This window comes from Trichechus manatus, unplaced genomic scaffold, assembly GCF_000243295.1.
Source record: "Trichechus manatus latirostris isolate Lorelei unplaced genomic scaffold, TriManLat1.0 scaffold00211, whole genome shotgun sequence".
NCBI classification, from domain to species: Eukaryota; Metazoa; Chordata; class Mammalia; order Sirenia; family Trichechidae; genus Trichechus; species Trichechus manatus.
In genome coordinates, this window is record NW_004444147.1 from 2,648,828 (window position 1) to 2,675,639 (window position 26,812).

A 26,812-nucleotide genomic window follows, 5' to 3' on the forward strand; every position below is an offset into this window, starting at 1 on the left:
GCGCGCGCACCCACCCCCGTCCTCCGCCCGCCGCCCCAGCCCCCGGAGCGCCATTCGCGGAGCGGCTTACGCTAGTCGCCGGGCGTACCGCGCCCCAGCGGCCGGGGAGGTGCGCTGCCCGGCTCCCGTAAAGTTATTGTGAATGGGGAGCGGGTGACGTCAGCGCCGAATGTCAACAATGTAGCGATTGAGAGTGTGGGCGTTCCGGGGAGAGCGCGAGCCGCGCGGCGCGGAGCAAACATCGCCGAGTCGCCGCCGCCTCAGCAGCAGCAACAGCAGCAGCAGCAGCAGCAGCAGCAGCGGCCCGTGCACGCCCGGGCTGCGGTCGCAGCAGCGCTAACGTGAGCGCCGCCGCCGCCCTCGTCACCCTCCTGCCCACTCCCTCCGCCGCCGCCCCGCTCTCGCTTTCTCCCCGGCTCCACTCGTCCCTTCCCCTCCCCCTATCTAGCACACTCGGGGGGCTGGGAACGAGCTGCCATGTGATGCGCGTCCCCTCTGCGAGCCTTCGGTGACCCCCGAACAGCCCACCGCGCCGCTGCCGGGAGGGGGCTGCGGGCTAGGAAGACGCGGGGAAGAGGAGGCGGAAAAGGACGCAAAGTTCTCTGGAGAGGTGAGTCCCCAGCTGGGGCCCGGCGGCGGGGCAAGTTTGAGGGGGGAGCTGGTGCACAGGGCAGGCAGGAGGCGTGGGGCAGCGGCGCGGGAAGGGACCTGCGGCGCCCAGGCAGCAGCCGCCCGCCCAGCGCCCAGCTTGCTTTTATGGCATTTTCTAGGAACGGGAAGGGGGTGGGAGCCGAGCCCGCGGACGCGCCGCAGCGACTGTGCGCTTTCTCGCCTGGCTGTTTACGGCAGGCGAGGCGGCATTGTATTTTGCTCGCGTCGACTGGTGTTTTGGAACAGCAGGGGGAGGAGGAGCAGAGGGTAATAAGTCAGGCGTGGGAAGGGCGGGCTCCGGGAGGCGCGCGTCCGCGCGAGCCGGGAGCAGCTGTCAGACCCACCGCTCTGCTCCCGGACTTGCGAGGCCCGGGCGCCCCGGCACGCAGCCCGCGGTCCCCGCACCAGGCCGGCGGCCTGCTCCCTGTCCGCGGCGTCCGCCTCTGGGCTGCCTTGCAGAGACTTAGCAGCCGCGCCTCTGCACCCAGCTGTCAGTCGGAGCCGGGTGGACCACCCTGGCCGGCGGGCAATCAAAGCGCAAGTTTAGGGTCCGGGGAAGAGGTAGGCTGGGGACTCCGAGGCGCAGACTCTAGGCTGCGCGCGAGATAGATCCCGCCTAGCCGATGATGGGGCTATAAGAATGCGTCCCCTGGAGATCAAATGGAGGGGTCTTCTGTCTTGTTAGAGGGAGACCTTGCTCCTTTTCCCAAGATGCTGTGTGAAACCAAAGCGCAATACAACGCAACACGCACACACAGACTCTCTCTTTTCATTCCCCACACTTCAGTCTCTAAATCTCAGAAGCCCCAGCTCGGAGAGGAGTTTATTCAGGAGATACCACTCCCCATTTCCCCATGCCGAGGCGCTCCGTGGGTCTCGCAATTATCCTTCCTTCGCCCAGATGGGTGCTCAGGAGGCGAGCGCCGGTGGAACGGGCGGTGGGTAGCGCTCACGGAATGCCCTAGGTGCCGAGCGAGCGTCTCGGCGACCTCAGTTTGGCCGAGGATTTGCAGAAACTTCGATCGTGGGGAGGAAGTGGGCAGTGCCATGTGTATGTGTGTGTGTAAGGGCTGCGCACCCCTGGCTTCGGAGGTCGTTGGCGCGCGGGGTGTCCCGGGCATCCTCCCGCCTGTAGGCGAGTTTGTCAACTTGGGGGAAGTTTCGGTGCGGCCGCTGCCGGGGTGGTTTTGTCTGTGACCGGGAAGGCGCGCCCCGCAGCCTGCCCTCCCGGTTACCGTGACCGCCGAGAAATGAGAGGGACGAGGCTCCTCACCGCCGAGACGGAGCCGCAGACTCCCGGCGGCCCCGCGGGTGGCGAGACGCGGCGTCCCTCGGCTTTCACCTTTGTTGTCTAGTGCTTCTTTTCTGACTCTGTGTAAATTTCGTCTGTTGAGTGTATTTAACCGAAAAGGGTAATTAGATAAAAATCCTTTCCTGCCTAGTAGGGACCTTGGTGAAAACGATGCCTAATGAGATATTTTGTTTTTGTCTGTTTAGAGTAAAATTAGAGATGTTAACTCTGATAACGGTTCTCTCCAATCATTAAAATGTAACATGTAGCAAAGGCATGTCGAGCTGCGAAGGCTCTGGCTGACATAAAAGAAGCTGAGCGTGAAAGCCTGCCTCTCTTTTAGTAGAGAGGGCTATTTTGGTAAGGCAACGGGCGTCTTAAAATGTGCGATCGCCCCACCCTGGTTCTTGGGCAGCTCTTGAGTAAAAGGCGTTGTTCATTTTTGCAGGTAATAATAAACGTGAGTCAAAATGACATCTTGTTAGAATTAGTCTTTAGTCTGCAAGAGAGATTGCTAAATTACAGTGTTGCGTTCAAACTGCTCCAGTGAAAGGTCTGTCAGCATTTCCATTATAAATTCAGAGTTTATAATTTCACCACAGAACTTTGAGTGGCTGAAATGTTTTTCCCTTCTAGTGTTCTGATTTTTAAAATGCAAGAGATTGCCCACTTCCATCCTATTTCCTGAAACTTAAATGAGGGTCCCAGAAATGAAATACACAGCCATAAAGTACTTTTATTAGGATATGCCTTATTTGTGCAAAGCAGTATTTTCATTTTTTGTTTTCGATGGCTTCAGCTTTGCCATTTGGTAATCATAAATGTGTTGAGTTAATTTTTCTGATATCTGCCTATTCTGCAGGTGGATTGAAATGACAGTTCATATTGTATATGCCAAGATTATGTGGAGAAACACATTCTCAGCAGATATGTGTATCTGAACTCATAGACAAAATTGTGAACACTCCTATCAGTTACTTTTCAGTCCTTTTTATGCTGCATCTCAGAATCTGGTATATAGAAGAAGGCACTGAGGCAGAGAGGGAGGGAGGGAATCAGGACCCCTGATTCAGTTTTCAGTCTTACCAGTGCCTGGGAGGAAACCATTTAATCTCTTTCTGTTGCCTCAGTGTCTTCAGGCAGTTCCCTTCCAGTCCCTCACCTCTGGCTGCTGTGTGAGAGGCTTAATTATTTTCAAACTGCCTTGAAATCCCTGGATGAAAGGCACTGAATAAGTGCGAAGTATTGTTATTCAGATATGGAATTTAATGATCCATTACAGTTCTTTGGGAAAATGCACTTTGCAGTGATGGTAGGAAATGTTTCCACCTGATAGAGGGTAATAACTGCTTAAAAGTAGGTTCAGATTACAGATGAGACAATTAACTCAAGCCATGTGCTCTTCAATTTGTTGCAATTCATTTTGTGATCAAAGTGAGTCTCAGAAAGCCAGATGGTCAGGTTCATGTTCACATCTCTCCTAGGACAGACCTTCACTTCTGGGCCCACTGTCTGCACAGCCGACGGAATTTAGTTATTCATTAGTGCTTGTGAGCCGGTCCTCAGAATTTGTGAGCGAGGCTCTGTGATGCCAACAAAAGGGCTCAAGCCAATCTGTATTGTTGAGAGCAGTTTAATTTTACTTGGATTAACTCGCGGGCGCTTAGTGTCCCTGTATGGATCCAGCCTTAACAAGGAGGAGAGGGATCCTAGTGGCTCTCTAGCTCAGCTATGCGGGGTCTGCTGCCCCACTTTTTAATCCTCAGGTTTCAAGGGGTATGGTGTCTGGCTTGTCAGTGTTGATTGTTGAATGAATGACAGAATACTTAGATAAATAAACACCTGTCCTGTTGGGCAGAGGCGGTGGGGGTGACTTCATGGGTGTGCAGTCTGTGTAGTTGCACAGGATTCCCCTTGCCCCCCTCCCCACCCACCTAAGACCTCACACCTGGTTTAATGTTCTTCTGTCACTGTCTTGAAATTCTTAATAATTCTTGAACAAGGGGCCCCTCCTTTTCATTTTGCACTGTGCCCCACAAATTATGTAGCTCATTGTTGCTGATGTTTGCCTGGCAGAAATTGGTGGGAATTCTGGTTTTATGTTGCTACATTGTCTGAGTTTTCCAGAGGAAACTGGGTATCTGTATTTTTATGTGGAATCCCCCAATTTTTAAATACTGACATATATATATTTTCTTAAATGCTGAGCGAGACCATGTGTAAGAGCTAGAGCTGTCCTGTAGGCTGTCTTCCACCACTGAGCATCTTAGTGTTTAATGCTTCTGTATTTAGCTGTTTTCCAAGGTCCTGGAACATAGTATAATTTGTGAGTGTGTGCTAAGTGGAAGGTTACAGCTACCAGGAAAACTGAAAGATGCAAGACAAACAAAACTCTAAATCAAACCACATCAGCACTTGAGTCCCACTCAGGGATTGATAGCTTCCTTTTTAGCAGAGAATCCAACATGAAAGACCAAATAATTAATACTGCGGGCACAATGAAACCCTTTGCGGGTAAATAGGCCATTGCTTTTGGACCACACTGCCTTCTTTTTGGTTGTTACTGACCGGATGGGGTAACTTAGTTATTTAGTGCCTGAGGACCCTCCATGGGAATTTGTTATTTGAGATCACCCATTAAAATAATAGCTTTCATTTACTGAATGCTCACCAAATGCCAGGCATGGTGCTTTATCTGTGTGTATCTCAGTGACTCCTCAGAGCAACTCCGTGAAGTAGGTATTGTGCCCATTCTGCAGAAGAGGAAGGTTCTGATCTTATGTTGGAACTAATTTCATCTGGATGCAGTGTGTTTTTGAATGTGGAAAGGTCATTTCCCCATCCTGTATACAGGAGCCCTGGTGGCACGGTGGTTAAGCTGCTAACTGAAAGATTGGCGATTTGAACCCACCAGCTGCTCCGTGGGAGAAAGATGTAACAGTCTGCTTGTGTAAAGATTTACAGCCTTAGAAACTCTATGGGACAGTTCTACTCTGTCCTGTAGGGTCACAGTTAGTCGGAATCAACTTGATGGCAACGGGCTTGGGTGTGGTATACATGCTCCAGTCCTGATTCAATAACTGGGAGCATGGGGTAGAGTCTGTGGTGTACAGAGAACATTGTCCCTATCCTCACATACACGGAACAGAGAACAATACAAAATGTGACATATTTGTCAAAATCTGTGATTCAGACAGCAAACGCTATGCATCTGCTTCCCTGTTCCTCTCCTTTCCCCGTCTGGATGTTGAAGAAGCTCCAGTGACATATGACCCTGTCAGAGGCACTAGCCATTTGGAAGTCAGAGCTGATTACAAAAACTGGAATTTCTGTAGTAAAGAAGGTAAGAAGCCCTTGGCAGAGCTGGAGCCACATTAGGGAGAGCAGCACCAAGGCCTGGGGAATGAGGGAAAATAGCTTCTCTATTGCCAGTGGCAGCGTATGACCTGTTCCTGTACCATCTTTAAGTTTTATGTAAATATCTACAAATTGTTTAAGTCCAAACTGAAACCTGCTGTGAATGAAACATTTTCTAAACTTAGTGAGATCACCCATAATACTATTCGCCCTTTTTTTTTGGGGGGGGGGGGTCTGGCATGATATTTAATAGAAAATAAAGCAGTTGCCTCTGTGTCAGTTCAATCTTTTCCTTTTTTCCCCTTTTCTTTTTATTTTCGATGATTTCAAATGCAAGTGTCCCTAAAACTGACACTTAATCTTACTGTTAGCATGGTATTCAGCTACCGGAAAGCTGAAAGTATCCTTAGAATCTTACTACCATGTCTTTTTTAACTACCATTTCATTTCTAAAGAATGAGTAAATTCAGCCTTATCCTACTAGTGGCACTACTTCAAAAATCAGGCAGGAATTTTGCCTTTGTTTTTCCTTGAGCCATTTTTTTCCCCAAAATAATAAATCTCTCCAGTCTGAAAGCGTTTCACGTACTCGTTCATTCTAGCCATTGGAATTACAGCCAAAATGCCTCTCAGTCTTCCCCAGTGACTTCGTAATCACCATTTCTCCAGCACATTCTCCTGGCTAACTTCGCGTTTGTTTCTTCACCTGATAATAAATTGTCCTTCGGTTCTGAGATGTGTCATTTTCCTCCCTGACCTTTTTGTTGTTCTCCTGAAGGTTGTAGGACATGCCGCTGACGCCCGAGAGCAGGCATGTTTGGTTGCTGGCTCCCGCCTGTCCTTGTGTCAGTTTTTACTGTCTCCTTTCCCAAACATTTAAAAATCCTCCACTTTCCAATCCTTCCTTCCTTTTTGTTATTCTCTTCAGTCGTTCCTAAAACCTTCAGCTGACATGTGGACAAATTCCCATAAATCTTTTGGAATGTCCAAGTCCGCCACCACTCGAATCTTGCACCATCCTTCTGTCTCCCCATCACTTTCTGCAGACGCTCCAGAATCTCCTCATGATTCTAACCCATAGAAGGCTTAGGCTTTCACTCAAGAGTCTTCATCATAGCTCTCTGAAGTTGGGAGAGCCCACCATGCTTATTCCCATTTTACAAGTAGGAAAACAAATTCAGTGTCCATGTTCAGCAACTTTTCTTGGTATCCTAGTAGCCATGGAGTCCCTGGTTGGTGCAAACGGCATGCTTGGCTGCTAACCAAAAGGTTGGAAGTTCCAGTCCACCCAGAGGCACCTCAGAAGAAGGACCTGGAGATCTACTTCCAAAAAGTCAGCTATTGAAAACCCTGTGAAGCACAGCTCTACTCTGATATACATGGGGTCACACATGGGGTTGCCAGGAGTCAGAACTGACTCAATGACAACTGGAAAAAAAAAAAGATCCACACATTATTAGCAATTTTAATTTTCTTCTCCTGAATGCTCATGGGTCAGGATGAACAACAGAAGCTCATGGATACCACAACATGGGCCAGATGTCCAGAGATGCCTTTTTTAAAGAGGCAGATGCCTCATTCATTCATTAAATAAGCATATACTGAGTATTCCTTAGGTAGGCATGGTACTGGGCTACCATGGTACTAGTGGGAAGCAAACCCAGTCCTGGTCCCCGTTCTCATGAAGCAGCTGGTCTAGTGGGAGAGATGACATTAATCAGATAGTAACAGATAACCGATGGCTAGTTTGGTGGAAGAATAGTATTCTATGCACCAGAGTGTGTAATGGGGGTATTTGACCTGGTCAGGAGGTTGGGAAAGCCCTCTCTTAGCAAGCGTAGAATGAGCTGCAATCAGGGCCAGTCTGAAATTTGGAGTTTGCTCTTTCCCCTTAGACTCCTAATCCTATTAATTTACTACTATCTTTGGCCCTTTGGAGTATTGCGTAAGCCATGATATAACCCCTGGGGCCATTTTGGCAAATAATGGTTCCCATATACAGAGTCCAGAATTGATTTATTTACCTGTGTCTTTAGAACTGACAAAAGCAGAATTAATTGCAAGAGTACTGTTCGTTTCCAGACTTAGAAAAAACCGTAAGTTAATGTTCGTATTTTGAGCATATTTAGGGTCATTTTGACAATATTTGAATGGTCAGAAGCTACATGATCATTCCCTCCCAACTGGCTGATGCATATGGGATCTAGGCAAGGATCTTTAGTGAAAAAATGATTCCAGCTTCTGTCTGAAGCCTCACCCCACCCCCACCCCATGAGCAGGGGGATTTCCAGCCTCTGCAGGTGAAAGATGATTATTTAGAACATCCTTAGCACAATTTAGGAGTGTCGACAGTACCTATTTGAAACGAATTGACTATACTGTATGCTTTTTTTTTCAGTAATAGCTGTTCTGTATTGAGAGCTTCCTATGTGTATTACTTGTATTACTCACTTAATTTTTACAACAACTCATGAGCTAGGTGTGATCATTATCCTTATTTTATGGAGAAGGAGACTGAGGCACGCAGGTCATCCAGGTAATGAGTGGTAGAGCTGAGATTGGAAACTAGGTCTTATGCTGGAGCCAGCTCTGTTAACCACCATGCTATTCTGCCTCCCCCTTTCCTTCTTCATCTGAGGCTAGAACGTTCTCTAGCAGTTCTTACAAGTGGAAACATAAGCCAACTCACTGTGAAAAGTTGGATATTTTCTTGAATTCCCTTTGAAAGATACAATTGAAAATTTCTCAGTGAACCCAAGCAATTAGATCTTTTGTCTTTCACACGACTCACTTTCTAATAGTTGCATTCTTCAGATCTGAGTGTCCGTTTGGGGAATCAGAGAGTGAAAGTGGTGACACGCAAAGGCAAAAGGAGAACTAGGCGTGAGTGTGAGCCCCACAGCCCTGTCCCTAGAGTTTGCCTGTACTCACACTCTGACCCTTTCATTGTGTGCAGAATTTTCTCATGTTTTTGGTGCATTAGGAGAAGTTGGAAGAAACCATCCCTATAATAGGTAGATGAATCTGCTGATGAGGAAGAATTTAATTCAGAACTAATTCTGTTAGAGCTCCTAATAAGAAATATCAGTTTCCAGTAACAGATAAAAGCAAGTAACCTTTGTTCTCATTCTAGTCAATTTCAGGAAGAGATTATCTTGCCAGATTAGCATGTTGCAACTCTCAACCGGAGATATGAATGGCTTTGAAGGACCCAGTTGGATTGGCAGCACCCTCAGTTACCTTGGGTTTGCAGGTCACTGTTTAGAGTGCTGACTCAGCTGTGCCCTGTGCTGGACACCCAGGTTGTCCTCTTTAGTCAAAAGGCATTATTCTTGGGAGCTGCTTGAACATTAAGCACACATTTGAAGCTCAGTTTTGGAATGATCAAATGTGTGAATGCATTGTGCTTATTTTTCAGCATTTAGTTCAAATTTTGGAGATGGCTGAGTGGGGAGATGCTTAGTGTGTCACTGTTGGAGGTTCAAAGTGATTAAAAAAATCAAGCAGATGAGTGCATGAAGATTCCTATGCAAACAATGATGAGCTTAAATTAAAGCTACTGATTTAGTATGAGAATCACTTGCATTGATTTGTAGAATATCATATATGGGTTCAAGATTCCATATTATGCAAATGAATGAGCCCTGAAGAGTCAAACTGTGAAAAAGAAAATGACATTAACTATGTCAGATATTATTTCCCATTCAGCAGGAGGAAAATGTAAGCATACTTAGAATTAACTCTTACTTTTCATCTATTTCCTTGGGAAGATCAGCGTCAGGGATGATGGCCCTTGCCTCAAGTTGTAAAGAAGATAGGCAAGACTATTCTACTGGTATCCATTTTCTGTCCAGTTCACTCTGTGCTTCTGCTGCCTTTTGGCTACCCAGTGCCTTTATCTACTTCCCCTTCTTCCCTATGAACCCACTCTCGGTAAAGAATTTTATGAACACAGTCTTACTAGGGTATAAATAACTGAGCATCCTAAGTATGTTACTTCTTTCGGAGGAGTCAGCATATTAATGGGAAACAAAGCCAAAGATATAAAACTCTAAAGATGAGAACAGAAGAACTTCATACACTGGTAACCTGGTGATGGGAGTAAACTTTTGAGTGAAGAGTGGGGTGCATATGAACCCAACCCTGGGCAGAGAATATAGACAGGCAGATTAGAGGATATAAATTGTAATACTAAAAACATAAAGAACAAATGATTTTTAGTGTTAAGATACATTTTGTTGGGAGTATCGTCTTTCCCTCACTAACAGTGGATTCGATCACATAAATCTATATAGCAAGACGGTGTATTATTTGACATTTAAACAAAGCTTCAGGGGAAAAGTCACTTGGTCTGTAAAGCCCGTCACTGCTGAGTCAATTCCGACTTAACAGTCACCCTATAGGACAGAGTAGAGCTGCCCCATAGGGTTTCCAAGGCTGTAAATCATTGTGGAAGCAGACTGCCTCATCTTTCTCCTGTGGAGCAGCTGGTGGGTTTGATCTGCTGACCTTTTGGTTAGCAGCTGAGCATTTAACCACTGTGCCACCAGGGCTCCTTACTTGGTCTATTATTAGATATTTGTGTCAGAGTCAATAGCAATGAACCCTAAATTCTCTATTATCCTTGAATGTTGAATTTTAAAAGAAAAAAAAAAAAAAAGCAGTGTTTACCCCCTCCCATACAGTTTTCATTGATAAAAATTGAGTTGATAACGATTTTTTGTCAAAGTTAGTATGCACCATAGTGTTAGCATACTGGTGACATCTTGGACATTAGGAAAGGAGAATTTTTAGGTTGATTGATTAATGAAACAGTGCTCATTTTAGATAGAAGCATCGCCTGATAAATGCCCAGTTGTGAAAAGTCTGAACTGCCTTCCATACACCCCTCCAATGCCACAACCTGCTCCAGCAACCATGCTATGTTGAGTTGATGGCGCCATCTAGTGCCAGTCTGTAGAAATGTCCTGCAGGACTGTTTTTTTTTTTTGCCTGCTGTGGGTCAGGTTCTAAGGTGACTGTGGGCAGAGTCCCCTCTCTCTGGGAGTGCACAGTCTAGTGGGAGAATCTCTCCAGTTCCTACTTTTCCTCTGTCTTTGCAGTTTAGCTATGCCTCCATGCTTTTCTTTGTCCCTGACTCCGTGTTTTTCTGTCCCCCCCTCTCTCTAGTACTCCTTCTTTGTAGCTCTTCCTGTTTCCTTTCTTTCTCTTTTAGCCCTTGGTTAACTTTCTGGCTTTTTTGGGGGGGGAGAAAAAAAATCAGTACTCAGATTGGTGGGATTAAAGGTTTTGCTGATGACACTTAATGCAAAGTATGAGAACACCATGCATTTTGACATGAAATTAACCATTTTAACCATAATAAAGAACCAGAGTGAAACGAGTCTAAAAGTCTCTTTTAGAAGCCTCTGTCCCCTCATCTTCCTCTAATTAGAAGTTTCCTCAAACACAGTCAATCAAGAGTGTTTTCTTCACTTTTTGTTGGTGTCAGCACTGTTGTTCCATTCTCATTTTCTACCTTTTAAATTGCAAATTTAACCTTTCACTCATGGTTTAAGTTTGAGACGCTTTTAGGAATGTCCTGGAACACTGTCTCCTTGGCACGGCATTGTTTCTGTGGAACATGTGTTCTGAGTTGCAGCCAGCCAGTTTTCCTGTGGATTTTTGGAACACAGTTTTCAGTGGAGGACTGTATTAAGTAAGAGAACAGAGATGAGAGACGTGTAGGACAAAGCTGGCCATTGAATTACCCATAATGTTTGTAGGCTATGAGTGAGCGTACGGGTTTAAGTCTCCCCCATCAAACAATACATTTAAAATTTCCACTATGTTAAGCATCTTGATATTGTGGGTTTGAAAGTAAGTCCCCTCTGAAAAACAGGAACTGTGCTCGTCTGTTACCAGTTCTTGTGGTCTATATGGCAACTATTTTGATTTTTCAGAAGGGAGGAAAAACAGTTAAATCCAGTTAAAATTAAAACCAGTTAAAATTAACTGGCCTGTGAGATTTGAATGCAGCTGTCCCACCCATCACAACACCGAGAGTAAGTTGTTTGTTTATTACCCGTATTGATTATTATTAGTTGTTACGACTACTTTTTTAGCAATGGGATAGATTATTTATACTTTTGGTCTAACCTGGAAAATAGGAACTGCAAGGGTAGAGAGGTTCCTGTTTGCCTATTTGCATGTACCCTGTTTTTGTTTTTGCTGGGTAGGTATGTGCACCTTATGTATGCAAGAGTAATTTAGCATGTCAGCAATTTCCTACCAGAAGTGCTTGCTGACTCATGCAGCTGTTGCAGCACTCAGCTGGCCTCACTGTAAACTGCCCACAGTACAAGCGCCGCCGTGAAGAGCACCAAGGCCGTTTAGCTGCTCAGAGGCTATTTATAGATCTGTGGTCACTGCTGAGCTGGGTTCCCTTCTTCAGCAGCCAAGCACACTCTTCTGGTTACAGAGTAGAAAATTTGGCTGATTCCTACCTTGGTAGAAACTGCATACAAATCACAGTATTTCTGGAAATGCCTCAGGGAAACGGGTTTTTACTTCATTTTTATTTTCTGGGAATCTTGAAAGGGAGAAGGGAAACAGGTGGTATTAGTGGAAAAGGAATATGCTGTTATTTCCTTCTTAGCACCAGAAGGAACTTTCATGAACCTTTATCTTAGGCTTTCTTGGTATAACCGAAACCTGACCCACTTCTCACTGCGTTCTCAGCAGGGTGCCCTGAGCAGGGAAGCAGGGGAGTGGGCGCCGAGTGGCCAGCCTGACGTTTTCTGTGGCTCATGTCCTTAAATAATGACAGGCTTTGTGTATATCCATTGCATTTTATTGAGGTTGAAAACAAAAACCAAAAACAAAACAAAAAAAACCTGACCTCAGGTCATTTTAAAGTTAGCGTGTGTTTTCAGAGATGGTTTCGCTGTTTTCTTTTGCACTACAGTTTTCTAATTTTCACCACAAAGTGTGAAATATTGCTTTTTGAGGTTTCTAAGTAAACATCCTTTTATAGATGCAAGCTGATCAAATCATCCTAAACTATCTTGAGAAAAATGATTAAAGTGAGATCAGCTGGCGAAAGGAAAGCTTTGCACACTATTGAGTTCTCCTCTTTTCTTTCTTTTTTTTTTTTAGCTTCAATAAGCATTCTGAAGCCTCTTTGACCAGTAATAAAGAAAAAAACCACAGTGACTGTGTATAACATGATGTTGATGGAAGTTCTTGGTTTCCGCCGATACAAATGACTCATCAGTATCAATAGAATTGTGACTTCTAATAATAACACAGTGCAAGACCTTCAAAACATGTGGTTTTAGCCTTTACTTAGTGAAAGGTTGGAAAATATTAGTTTGAGCTTTTTTTCTCTCTCTTTCTCTGATCTCCTGATTTCACCCAGGTATAAGTTGTTTTTTGTACATGTGATTATCACACTATTGTTTTTTCATGTTACTGTTTTTAGTTTCGTTATGACCAAGTAACCAAACTCAGATCATTTCATCGTTTAGAAATCTGTGCACTAAGCATCTCCCGTCTGGGCTGTGTTTTGAGGGAAATGTGGCTGAAAAGCAAATCCTCCCTGAACGTAGAAAGGAAAAAACTGGTAGAGACACATGCCTCTGCGCTGCTTGCCTCCTACACAGTGGCTATTGTGGAGGGCTGTGGGATTGCTGAGTAGCCCTATTGCCATGTGAGTCATTAGCAAAGGATTCCAAAAGCAAGGTTAATAGAAAATGCGAGTCAGAGGAAACCAAGTGGAGAAGGAGCAGTTATCACAGGAAGATGTGCACTGCCTTGTTCCCACGGCTGAGGGACTGCCTAGAGACCCGAGCATCACAGTTTAGGTGTATGTCCATATTTTTACAGTCTATTTGTTGTTGTTCTTGTGGTTGTTGGTAGGTGCCATCAAGTCAGTTCTGAGTCATAGTGACCCTGCATACAACAGATGAAACACTGCTCGGTCCTGCACATCCTCACAGTCGTTGTTACGCTTGAACTCATTGTTGTAGCCACTGTGTCAGTCTATCTCATTGAGTCTTCCTTTTTTTCTGCTGACCCTCCACTTTACCAAGCATGATGTCCGTCTCCAGGGACTAGTCCCTCCCGATAACATGTCCAAAGTAAGCAAGACGAACTCTAATTATCCTCGCTTCTAAGGAGCGTCCTGGCTGTACTTCTTCCAAGACAGACTTGTTCGTTCTTCTGGCAGTCCATGGTATGTTCGGTATTCTTCACCAACACCATAATTCAAAGGCATCGATTCTTCTTCGGTCTTATTTATTCATTGCAGCTTTCGCATGCATATGAGAAGATTAAAAACACCATGGCTTGAGTCAGGCGCACCTGAGTCCTTAAAGTGACGTCTTTGCTTTTTAACACTTTGAAGAGGTCTTTTGCAGCAGATTTGTCTAATGCAGTGTTGTTCTCAGTTGCCATTGAGTCAGCTCCAACTCATGGCAACCTCATGTATAACAAAATGAAATGCTGCCTGGTTTTGCGCCATCTTCATGATCGCCAGCATGCTTGAGTCCACTGTTGCCTTCCAACCTAGGGGGCTCATCTTCCATAGGATTTTCATTGGCTCATTTTTGGGAGTAAGTAGCCAGGACTTTTTTCCTAGTCTGTCTTAGTCTAGAAGCTCTGCTGAAACCTGACCACTGTGAGTGACCCTGCTAGTATTTGAAATACCGATGAGGTATCATAACAATACTTAAGCCACCACTGTATGGCAGACTGATAGGCGGGTGGTGGACAGCCTATTTACTTGAGTCTATATATGGCAGTGTTCTTGATTTTTGTTTTGTTTGGTTGGTTTTTCCTGCAGTTAGGCCAAACCATCGGAAATCACTATCTTAGCTCTGTACCACAGTGCTCTTATCCAAGAGCCTTTACTTTCTACATTCTGTAGTTAAAGCAACAGTTTCTAGAATATAAGACCAGCATGTAGACTTATGTTTTTTTCTTTCTAAACACTTCACCTTTAGAAGTGATTCCATCATTTGTTTTCTAGTTACTAGAGCTAGAGGCCTTTGTGCCTTGCTTGCTCCCTTAGCCTTGATCTGAGGAATCAACCCTTTAGAGGGAAGCACAAAATTAGAAATTTGTTAGATGAAATTTTATGTTTGTCTTGCCTCTCTCACATCAGCTTAGATGGATAAATTGTTTTAGTCTCCTGCCACCCTCTCAGCATTTTGGATTTTCTAATACATATACCTTCGTATCACTCTTTTTACCTTGTAGTCTTGCTGCCCAGTAGAGTCTTCTTTCTGGGCCTGTCTTTTCTTTTCCTCTCTTGGCAAGTCTTCCCATTTCTTGCTCTGTGTGAATACTCACCTCTTCTCATCTTACTCTCCTTGATTCTGTTTGCTCCTGCCTGCATGCCCACACCCCCTCACTCACATCATTCTTGGACAGACCTGGGAGGGATGTGTGCACACATATGCATACACACATGCACACATGAGCACTCAGGTACATGGATGCACTGACTCTTCGTGCACATGCGTGTATGCCTGTGTGCCCACACACACACACACACACACACACACACACACACACACACACACACGTTGCTTCTCCTGATCCTGGTCTCCTCTTCCTCGTAGAGATCCCCTACGGTGGCCTCAGGTGCTACTGTTACCACCCCTGCTAGCATCTCAAAGGGGTTGTTCAGGTGGGAAGAACACCCAGGATGAAGTCAGAAAACAGACTTCCAGCATGCAGTTGAGAAGTGCATCCTGGAAAATGCACTGGGTGAATTCTGAGGAACCAGGAAAAGGCTTAGGGGTGAGGGACAGCTTCAAAAGCCAGGGATGGGATAGGGCTGGGTTCAGGGGAATGGTAAAGGAAAGACAAGATATTGAGACTGCTCTGCCACCCAGCCTTGAGTTGGAGAGTTCTGATGGGGTCAGAAATGCTCTGGGTAGGGGTGGAGTGGCTAAGGAGAAGTAGGGGGAGGAAGAGGCTCAGAACCTGTGATGTGAATGAAGACTGGGATCTTTGAGTTGCCTTCTGGCTGTTAAAATGCTTGCTCAGCCTGGTAAGTCTATGAGAAGCAACTGGAGAACCCAGGGATCACACGGTGAGGATATAATTCTGTTGGGAGGGGCAACCTGGGTGTATTCTTCGCCCAGCACCTTCTTCTCCCCTCAGGTCTTGACCCCAATGCCTCCTCCTCAGGGAGGTTTCCCTGACCTCCCTGTGTAGTGCGGGAACCATCTTCCTTTCCCTGGCACCCCAACCCCTTTCCTTCTTTTCCTCTGTAGCTCTTATCACCCTCTGGTGTCCTGTATGTGTTGCTTACTTATTTATTATCTGTCTCCCTCACTATGACCCAAGCCCCAGAAGCTCAGGAATCATTATATCCTCTGTTCCCTGTGGTATTACAGTACCTGGAAAAGTATTTGTACAAAGGCGGTGCTCGTTAAGTATTTGGTGAATGAATAACTGGACTCACTGACTCTCTTGCTTAAAAAATCACCTATGGCTTCTCGATGCCTACCGAGAAGAGTTCCAACTCCTCGACACAGCGTTTAAAGCTCATTATAATTTGTTCCCACCCTATCTTTCCAGATATATTTTTCATCAATTTTTTCTTCATGTTAAAATTTAACTAAATGCCTCTTGAACCAATTTATGTTTGAATTTTGTGTTGTCTTCTTATGTATGAGTTATATATGTTGACTCTGGACTTCTTTTAATTTATTGCAGAATTACTTCTTGAATAAATCAATACTTTTTTATTGAGAGCCTGCTCTTTGCGGAGAACTCTGTTAGACACAGAGCCCTCTAGGGAATACGATCACAGGATAAAGTGTGGCCCCATCCCTGGGGAAGTTGTTGTTTTATCTTGAGATGACATATATACACATGAAGCATTTGGAGTACAGTGCCAGCAGTATGTGATCAAGGGCCAGAATGGTAGTAGAGGTAAATGTGGTAGGAGTTGGAAGAAAAGAGAGTCTGTAAGGAGCCCAGGTGGCGCAATGTTAGTTAAGCACTCAGCTGCTAACTGAATGGTTTACGGTTCGAATCCACCAGCAGCTCTGTGAGAGAAAAGACCTGGAAATCTGCTCCTATAAAGTTTGCAGCCTAGGAAAACTAATGGGGCAGTTCTACTCTGTTCTGTAGAGTTGCTATGAGTGAGAATTGACTTGACGGCACACAACAGCAACAAAGATGGGAGAACCGAGGAAGCATTAAAAGGAGGCATCGGTACATAAAGTGTCCTCAAGGTATTGTGGGATTTGCTGAAATGGCCCTTAATTACCTAGACCATACCCTTCATGATTTTATAGATGTCAGATTCATTAGCTTTACTGTTCCATACTGATCATCATCTGAATAATGTCCTTTTCTTGACCATTCTCAAGTTAGATCTTGTTAAGATGTAGTGAGTGGAAAGATATGAAGGATTCTAAGTACATACCTAGTAAATCTTTGTATAATAGTACAAAAAAGTTAAAAATGCACGAGGATTGAGAAAAAAAAGTGAATAGAACCTCACATTCCTAACTGAAAACAAACAAACAAACAAAAAAAAAACAGACTTACTGTAACAGTAGAGACTGGAGGACTCCCTGAGACTATTGTCCTGAGATACTCTTTAAATCTTGAACCAAAACTAGTCCCTAAAGTCACCTTTGGAAACCCTGGTGGGTGTAGTGGTTAAGAGCTATGGCTGCTGACCAAAAGGTCGGCAGTTCAAATCCACCAGGCGCTTCTTGGAAACTCTATGGGGCAGTTCTACTCTGTTCCTGAGGGTCGCTATGAGTCGGAAATCGACTCAAGGGCAGTGGAGTTTTTCAGTGGTTTTAAAATCACCTTTTAGCTAAATAACACATTGGCTCACAAAATAAAGAATATCACTCGTTAATACTGTGCTCTTTTAAAAAATTCATCTATATGAGACCAAATGGTCAATAGTTACTTTAAAACAAAGGTAAAAATGTAAAGGGGCAGGAAAACTAATAGAAATGGAAAAACCAGAATGGAAATATTGAGGATGTTCACACATTGTGAAGAATGTAACCAATGTATAGAAATTGTTGAATGGGAACCTGAATTGCTGTGTCAACCTTCACAAAAAACATAATATTATTTCAAGAAATACTTAAGGAATCTTTCACTTTTATTGTTTGAAAAACTGTGAATAGAGCTTCTGTTCATCAAATGACGCTATGAAGAGAGTGAGCAAACAAGGCCAAAGTGGTAGATGATACTTGGTGCACGTATATAGGACATGCATCCAGCATATGTAAAGAATACATATGAATAAATAAGAAAAAGCCAGACAACCCAATAGAAAAATGATATTGTTTATTCATATATTTAAATGTGCAGTTTACAAAAGAGGAAACCCAAATGGCTAATAAGTGTATAAAAAGATGCTCAGCCCTAATAATTATCAAGCACATGCAAATTAAAGTCTTAATACACTTTCTGGACTGGCAGAAATTTTAAAATCTTATAATACTATGTGTTGGTGAGGGTATGGATAAGTGGGAGTTCTTGTATATAACTGGTAGGAGTGTAACTTGGTATGGTTATACCGGAAATAGTTTGCTCTTACCTACAAATAGGTTAAACCTACAAATAACCCACCAGTGACCCTTCTACTCCAACAATCTTCCTCCTAAGTATATATCCAAGAACAACTCTTACACAGACAAGAATATTTGAAGAAGCATTGTTCATAAGAGCAAAACCTGGAAACAACCCAAATATCCATCAATATTAGATTGAATCAACACATTTTGGTATATTTATACACTGGGATTCTATTTGTCAGTGAAAAGTGAGCTAATAACACATATAGAAAGGTGTGGAGAGGCAGCATTACTTGGTAATTAAGAGCAAGGATTCTGCCTGGGTTCATATTTCAGTTCTGCTACTTATTGTGTGATCTTGGGCAAGTGTCTTAACCTCAGTGGACCTCAGTTTCCTCATCTGTAAATCGGAGGAAAAATAGTGTCTGCCTCACAGGGTTGTTAGGAGGATTAAATGAGTTAATATTGTCATGTGCTTACGACAGTGACTGCCACATAATTTTTAAGTGCTGTGTAAGTGTTCGTTAAACAAATGAAATGCACGCATCAATATAGACGAATCTTATGAATATAATGTTGAATGAAAGAAGCAAGTCACAGAAGAATACGTACAGTATGTTTCCATTTATGTAAAGTTCAAAAGCGTGAAAAGCTAAATATATTGTTTAGGGATACAGCCATAGAGGAATGTATCCATCCATATAAAGAAAATGAAGGAGGAATGATTGTCATGAAAATTAGAACAGCAGTCATCTCCAGAGGGGACTAGTGGGATGTGATGGGGAGGGGGCTCACTGGGGACTTCTGAGGTCCTGGCAGTGTTTTATTTCCCAACCTGGATAGCGGTCCCAAACATGTTCTTTTTATAATTACTTTTTAAAACTGTGTGTTTTTTGTATCCATGTATATGTAAAATGTATTAGTTAATGCATTTTTAAAAGGATTTGTATATGAGTTGAATATTTTCTGAAATTATTTCTGATTTGATCTGTTATTTTAAAATTACCTCAGTGAATGCCAGACTCAAAGCAGTAAGATGACATTTAACAGGAATAAATGTGAATTTCTGCATTTAGATTAAAAAAGTACATTGTTCAAGCGTAGAATTTGGACACCTGCTTGGTACCAGCGCCTCCACAACATTGTGAGCCTCCAGCGCAGCTGGTTCCTACAGAAGGCAACACCTCCTTCCGACCAGGTTAAGAGAGCTGTCCCATTTCCATCTGGGAGTGTGATGGTCTGGCTCAGCTGTTCTTGGGTCTGGTTGGCCTGTGTATGGAATACTCTGCGTGGTTGCATGAGGCTTATATTAAGGAAGATGCTGACGACAGAGGGAGCGTCCTCTGTGATCTGCTTGTTTAGGGATCTGGAAACCGGCCAACTCTAAGAGCAGGCAAAAAAATTAGGGATGTTTAACGTGGAGAAGAGGAGACGTAGGAGAGAAAGTGTGTCTTCAGACATTTGAATGTTTGCCAGTAGAGAGGGAAGTGGACTTTGCTGCTCCAGCAGTCAGATCCCTGTGACGTCTAACATGGAGGCAGATTCAGCTTATGTTCGCTGAAGCCCACACAGAGGCTGCAGGACCTCCGTTAGGGAAGCTGCAGAGGGCCTGACTGAGCCGTGATACACAGCATGGTTCTCAGACTAGCAGCAGCAGCAGCAGCATGCTGGAGCTTGTTAGAAATGCAGAGTCTCAGACCCAGCCTACGCGGAGTGAATCAGAATCTGCATTTCATCATGGTCTCCCTAGGGGACCCACATGCACATTGAAGTTTGAGAGGCACTGGGCTAAATCATTCTAAGATCCCTTATAATTCTTAACCTTCAGTTATTTCATTTAGCAAGCTGTATACACAACTGAAAATTACCAGTTCATAGAGTGACATTATCAATTTTAAATGCCTGGGTATGTTATATGTACATAAAACCAAACAAGTATTTGTTGCTGAATTAGTTTGAAATGCGTTTGTTCCTTTTCCCCAAAAGTAAAGTTATGTTGCTTATATATTTGGGTAGCTATAGGGTTGCTGTGAGTCAGAATCAACTCGATAGCAATGGGTTTGGTTGTGTTTTTTTTTTTTTAAATAGGAATTAAAATATAACATTGCTATATTTTCTTCCTTTTAATGTTGAGAACTAGATTCTTGCTTTTAAAGTTCCAGAGTAGATAGGGACCTGAATACCTGTTAAAAAAACCAACCCAAACCAAACCCTTTGCCGTTGAGTCGATTCTGACTCGTAGCAACCCCATAGGACAGAGTAGAACTGCCCCATAGAGTTTCCAAGGAGCGCCTGGTGGATTCCAGCTGCTGGTCTTTTGGTTAACAGCCATAGCACTTAACCACTCTGCACCAGGGTTTCCGAATACCTGTTAAGAATACTCAAAAAAGACATTTAAATAATAAAAACATCTCAAAATTCATTGATTTTATATTTAGCTTTTCCGCCCCCATTCACGTTCCATGTTTTGACCTTATGGAGAGCCTTTGAAGTCTGGGTAAAATGATTCTGTGCAATACCCTTTATCTTTCGGATTCTAGATCTGAGATCAGGCAAATCAAAGAGTTTTACCTTTTTCCCCTCAAAAGGCCATGACTGACTTAAGCTCATCTCTTTTTTCCTTATATATATTAGTACTTATCTTTTTAACTGATGAAGTTTAGGTGGAATCTGTGATTCATTTCATCTTTTCCCCTCTATGCAATTAGTCATTTGTCATTTAATGTCCATACCACAACTAATACTTAATGTGATAGTCATGAAATTCCAAAATAAAGAAGTTCTTAAATGACTTAAAATCAGAGATAAGAAATTTGCTTCACTATATGGCAAAAATAAATGGAGAAAATGTCTCATGAATAAAAGATGTTCTTTAAGGCTTTGTAATCATGAATTGTTTGGTTTAAGCACAGGTTAGCAATTCATATTTTCATATCTGTTTTCTTTTGCAATACAGGACAATGAACCCATACTTTCACAGTTGATGTAGATAATATTTAGTGTATGTGTCTTATCTAAATGAGATTATGTATGACAAAGGGCTTTATAAAATGGCAAAGTACTAGAGAGATTTTAATAATTTTTATGACTTTTAATCATGCATTTTAGTTTAGCAGGGTTTCCCTCCTTTTTTAGCATAAACTTCTAAATCTAAATACTGCCTTACTGAGACTCTTTGGGTTTTGATTTCTTAATCGATAAATAATTGTGAACAAATGTCACCACAGTCCACCATGTTAGTGACTGACTGTGATGTGGAAGGCTAGGGTTTTCTACCAGGTTGCTTGCTTGCTTCATTCATTCATTCATTTATTTACTGTGAATATATACTGAGCACCTCCTGTGTGCAAAGCTCTGGATGAGGTGCTCTGGGAAGGAATAAAATCCCAGCTTCCAAAGAGCTTATAGTTTTATGGCTACGTATAGGTGACTTTGGTCCTAATAAAAGAACCTGAAGTATGGGATAACATCAAATTTTAGATTATTGAATCACCATTTTAAAGATTGGGCAGGCATTGTGAGACTGATGCCGAACATAATAGCTGTTAAAGATACAATTGCTTGAAGTATATTCCTCAAGATCTAGGAAGATCACTGTATATCCCTTTAGGGTTCACCGAATCTCAGATTTTTCAGAATGGTTTGAAATCACGTACTCTAGTCTAGACTCTAACCAGTGCTGTCCAGTATGGTAACCACTAGCCACTGTGGCTTTTGAGCAGTTGAAACATGGCTAGTCCAAATTGAGGTGTGCTGTGAGTATAAAATACACGCTGTATTTTAAAGATGTAGTATGAAAAAAAGAAAGTAGAATATCTCTTTAATAATTTTTATATTGATTACATGTTGAAATGTTAATATTTTTGCTATATGGGTTTAAATAAAAATATTAAAATTTTACTTTCTACCTTTTTAAAATGTAGTTACTAGAAAATTTAAAATGAACTATGTGACATGTATTGGTTGCTCACATTATCTTTCTGTTGGAAAGTGCTGGTTTAGATGCTAAAGTCTAGAGTGATTGAGAGCCCTCAGAGGAAAGAAGATCAGAGCTTAACAGAGAGTTTTAGAGACGAGATGTCACCAACAGAGTCCAGTCATTCACGGAAGTCCCAGTATGCAGCTTTGGCCTACTTTCAGAGATGTCTCCTTTCCTGAACCCACAAAAACAATATCAGCTTAGTTTAGCAAGCACTTATTTGATACCTAGAGTCTCTGGGTGGTGCAAATGGTTAACGTCCATTTTCTTTGCTCAGTCTTCTCAGTTTATATCTATATGGCTTCCTCTGAGATCTTCAACCTTCATGTAGCCACAGAGGCCCAGGGTAATGGAGACAGTTAACTTACTTGGCTGCTAACCAAAAGGATGGTGGTTCTGGTGGTTCATGACCACCGAGAGGTGCTTCAGAAAAAAGGTCTGGCGATCTACTTCTGAAAAATCAGCCGTTGAAAATCCTGTGGCGCACAGTTCTACTCTGGCCCACGTGAGGTCACCATGAGTCGGACTAGTCGACTTGGCGGCATGTTTTTGTTGTTGTTGTTGTTATTTAACATCTACAGTGTGCAGGGCATTGGGGGCGGGGGTTAAAGTAAGTATCACACAGGTCCCTGCCTTTAGGAAGAAAGTATATCTACTGAGGATGCAAGATGTGAGCATGTGACTTGTTAACTCATTGTTTGAGAGGTAAATAACTGTTCAACACGATCTAAGAGCTGTTGCTAACAGATGGTCAAGGCACTAAATGTTAAGGGAGTCAAAGGAAGGAAAGGTCACCATGACCTGGAGGGGCGTCCCACAGGAGGAGTGACTTGAAGTGAGTAGGAGTTCAGTAGCAGAAGGAAAGGTGAATGGCAGGGTAGGAAGGGGGACGGAGTGAGAACAAGAGTGAAAAGGGGGGAAAGCACAAGTCAGTTGAGAGGTCAGTGAGAAGTAATTACTGAGCCAGAGGAGTTAGGAGTATAAGGTATAAGTAGCATCGTTCAGTAGTTCATTTAGCATTTAAGTTTTAATCTTTTATGTCATCTCCTATTCATCATGTGATACTCTTCCAAAAGTTCTGTTAATAAGACTTTACTAATGTCTCAAATAATACAAGGTTTGGGCGGGAGGGTTGAACTTTGGGTATAATAAATATTGCACGCCTTTGATTGTTAGGAGGTTCTTTAAATAGCAAAGCTGGTGATACTATATAAAAATAGTAACTTACATTTGTATAGAACTTTATAACTTAGAGAATTCTTGGGTATATGCAGTATCATTTAGTATTTCAGGCAAGAGTGATTAACATTTGTGTGTCCTTTTTGCTTAAAAGGCACCTAAGTATTATGTCATTTGATCTTTGCTGTTCACTCCGTTTTATAGAAGAGAAAGCTCATAGATACTCCAGATTGCACAGTCAGTGGTATACTCTTGGGTTTGAATCCAGCTCTTCAGCTCTGTTTTGCTATGCTGAGCCATTCTAATTTTCACACCTGTAAATCTGATTCTTGAAAAAAGAATTTTGTTTCATTTTACTTAGCCTTTTAACTGAATTTTAATATACATAGAGAAAAGTACACATCACATACATTCATCATACTGATAAATTTCCACAAACTGAACACAGTCATGTAACCAGCTCCCAGATTAAGATATAGGATATTACTAGTACCCCCAGAAACCCTTTATGTTGCCTTCCAGTAATTACCCCACTCATGGTAATCACTACCCTAATTTCTAAAAGCATAAATTTACTCTGCCTGTTTTTGAACTTTATATAAACAGAATAGCATATACTATTCTGTGTCTGGCTTCTTTTGCTCAATAATATGTTCATGAGATCCATTTATATCATTGCATATCGAAGTTGATTGTTGATTCTCCTGGTGTGTAGTATTCCATTGTGTGAATATTCCACAATTTATTATCCATTTGTGTAGTTTCCAGTTTGGGTCCATTATGAATAGCACTGTTATTGAAAATTCTAGAACATGTCTTTGGATGACACACATGTTTACTGGGCATATGTGTAGGAGTGGAATTACAAAAGCATTATAACTTTAAAATTCTCTTGTAGATAGAGCTGAAATTTGACTTTGTGACACTCTTTTGAAGAAAATAAGTAACAACTTCAAACTTTTGATACCTTAAATACTGCATCAAAGTAGATATTAAGCCAGCCATCATAAAAGGGTTCAAGGCAGAGGCAGTTTTAATGCCCTAACACATACTCAGAAGGGAGGATGATGAGGAATTGGTAAACTCTTTCATCCTAGGTGGTTTGAAAGGGTTAAGATATTGAAATACTGTATTTGTATCATTCAGGTTTTCTCCAGGAGATGTTCTAGCAGATGATAGTGAAAAATTAACATGAAATTGTTACCAGATGGCCATTATACCAGGGTATAATAAGCAATGAGTAACTGGCAGTGTAGTTACTGGGGAAATGAGGAAACAGAGGTGGAGGTAAATGCTAGGAAATTACATTTGAAAATCTATAATGAAAACTACAATTCTCAGAATTTTACTGAAATTTCCTCCATCCCTTGCTCTTTTGCTTAGGGTAGTCTGCAAGCAGTACAATTTGCATTCTTGCAAAGAAGGCAATTACAGATTCCCTAACCTGTTTTTAGAAAAAAAAATTTTTAAGACAGACATTTATCCAGTGGTATCCTGTCTGAAGGAAGTGTAGTTCTAGGATTTGCCAACACAAAAAGCTTCAGTGTCTGCCTTAAAGCTTATTGACGTTGTTGTTATTGTTAGGTGCCGTCGAGTTGGTTCCGACTCATAGGGAGCCTATGTACAACAGAACGAAGCACTGCCTGGTCCTGCACCATCCTCTCAATCATTGCTACGCTTGAGCCTATTGTTGCAGCCTCTGTGTCAATCCGTCTCGTGGAGGGTCTTCCTCTTTTTCAATGACCCTCTGCTTTACCAAGCATGGTGTCTTTCTCCGGAGATCGGTCCCTCCCAATAACATGTCCAAAGTATGTGAACTAAAGTCTTGCCATCCTTGCTTCTAAGGAGTATTCTGGCTATACTTCTTCCAAGACAAATTTGTTTGTTCCTCTGGCAGTCCATGTGTATGCAATATTCTTCACCAACACCGTAATTCAAAGGCATCAATTCTTCTTCGGTCTTCCTTATTCATTTTCCAGTTATTAACGTGGATGATGACCATTTAAAGATGTGTATTTTCTATTTAGACTTACCAGAATTCTTGAACTAAGCAGACTCGGCAGAGGAAGAACTCCTTCTGCTTTTTTCTATGCTCTGACTCAGAATGGCCCTGGGCAAGTTGCGTGGGAAATGGGAACATGTGGATAAATGCTCCGTGTTCTTTGGCCTCAATTGTGGCCAAAGAACTGTGGTAAATTAAAATTATTTTAGAATGGAGAACATACATTAATTTAGGACATGTCTCTTATAGACTAAAAGTTGTGTACGTTTATGCTGTGGTAGACATCCCGTGCATTTATACTGTCTACTTTTCTCCTTGTTAATAGGATAATAATGAACTATGACTTCTCTGATACCTAAATACTGGGTGTGTTTTGGAGTACAGAGATATGTTTAAAAGTCACATTTTTCTTTAATGCCCACTGATGATCTCTTTAGGGAGATAAATTGTGGTCAGAATTTGAGTTTGTTCAAATTTTCTTCTTGTTTCCCATTAAATATAAAATGAGAGCATCTCCGGGGAAAAACACCCCAAATTATTTTAAAGTCCTATCTGAGGAGCAGGTGTGTTCTCTCCTGATTTACAGAGCAGGTGCATTTTAATTTAACTGCTTTAAATGATGATTAAAAAATTATTCAAGCAAAATAAAGTTTTACAGATGACTTGTAAACAGTTGCTCTTATGTTTTTCTTTTGTCATATCTTCACATTACTTAAGTAATGTGAATTTTTGGAGAAGGCTTCTAGAAGAACACTGCTCCAAACATGTGAAGCATTACATTCAGTAAGACCCAGCCTTTTCATATGTAGGACAATTGGGCCAGGAAGCCGTGGGTCTTTTCTTTGTCTAGCCTGAGTCTAAGGCAGTGAACAGCCCTCCTGGCTTTTGGGCCCAGTGACATATTTTCATTTGTCAATTGAACACTAGGAAAGGAGCCCTACAGCCTCCACAGCACCCCCACTTGGCCCTCACCCTCCAACAGGATTTGCTGCTTCAGCCTTTTAAATGCCAGGCTCCATCTCGAATATTTGATGCACCAAGATGGTGCACTTGCATAGCTGTTAATCAGCGTTGTGTGGGTGTGTTTAGAGGGGTCTCCCCTTAACTCAGCTTGAGGTCCTGGTGGCAGAATCTAAATAGCACGAGTTACTCATCATGAGTACAAAATTTTTCCCTTTTCATATTGATGCTTCTGATATAATTTTATACGTTGGCTGATTGTGTGTGCGTACTTTGTGGCTGCCAAGATGCAGCTGGAAAGTGTGTGGGGGTTGTGTGCTTCCTCTGAGGCTGCTACAGGTGGTCAGGTGGGGGCGGCCGTGATAAAGGTACAGCACCCACTTCCGTCAGAGTGTGTTGTGAGTCCTGTAACCCACTGCCTGAACCGAGTCACACTTCATCCGGATTCTCTCGTTGGCACTTCATCTTTTGCTGCTTCTGATTTGCCTGTTGAAGGTTTATGACTAAGGTTGTGGTTGAAAATTCCCTTTTTAGGTATGAAAAATCTTTCCAATTACCTTGTGTTGCAATTTCTTTTTCTTTTTCTCTTCTTTTGCGTGTGCTTTCTGGCTTTTGTGTTTTACCTCAATTTGCAAAAACTAGCTCTAAAAAACGTTTTGATAGCGTGTAAGAGTGAGATAAAGGTTAGGCAGATAATATATTATCTCATTAGAGCAAAAATAAAATTAGTTTATGTTCTTGGTAGATGAGTATGTTAAAATGCACCAAAGCATTGCCAGTTATTTAGAATAGTATGGAACAGCCTGTCATGGTTTGAATTATGTCCCCCCAAAAATGTGTCTATC

The 26,812-nt window shown here is 42.4% G+C and overlaps 1 protein-coding gene across 2 annotated transcripts in view; it reads left to right on the forward strand.

Annotated features, from left to right (window-relative positions):
* The first annotated feature begins 314 nt into the window (after positions 1–314).
* BACH2 (BTB domain and CNC homolog 2) overlaps positions 315–26,812 on the forward strand; it is a 393,721-nt gene continuing 367,223 nt past the window's right edge. The window contains exon 1 of one of the 2 annotated variants that reach the window (XM_023742482.1): positions 315–610. The gene's annotated coding sequence lies outside the window, so the exon portion shown is untranslated. Of the gene's footprint in view, positions 611–24,884; positions 26,502–26,812 lie in introns of those variants that run through there. The other variant, XM_023742480.1, reaches the window with a different exon arrangement.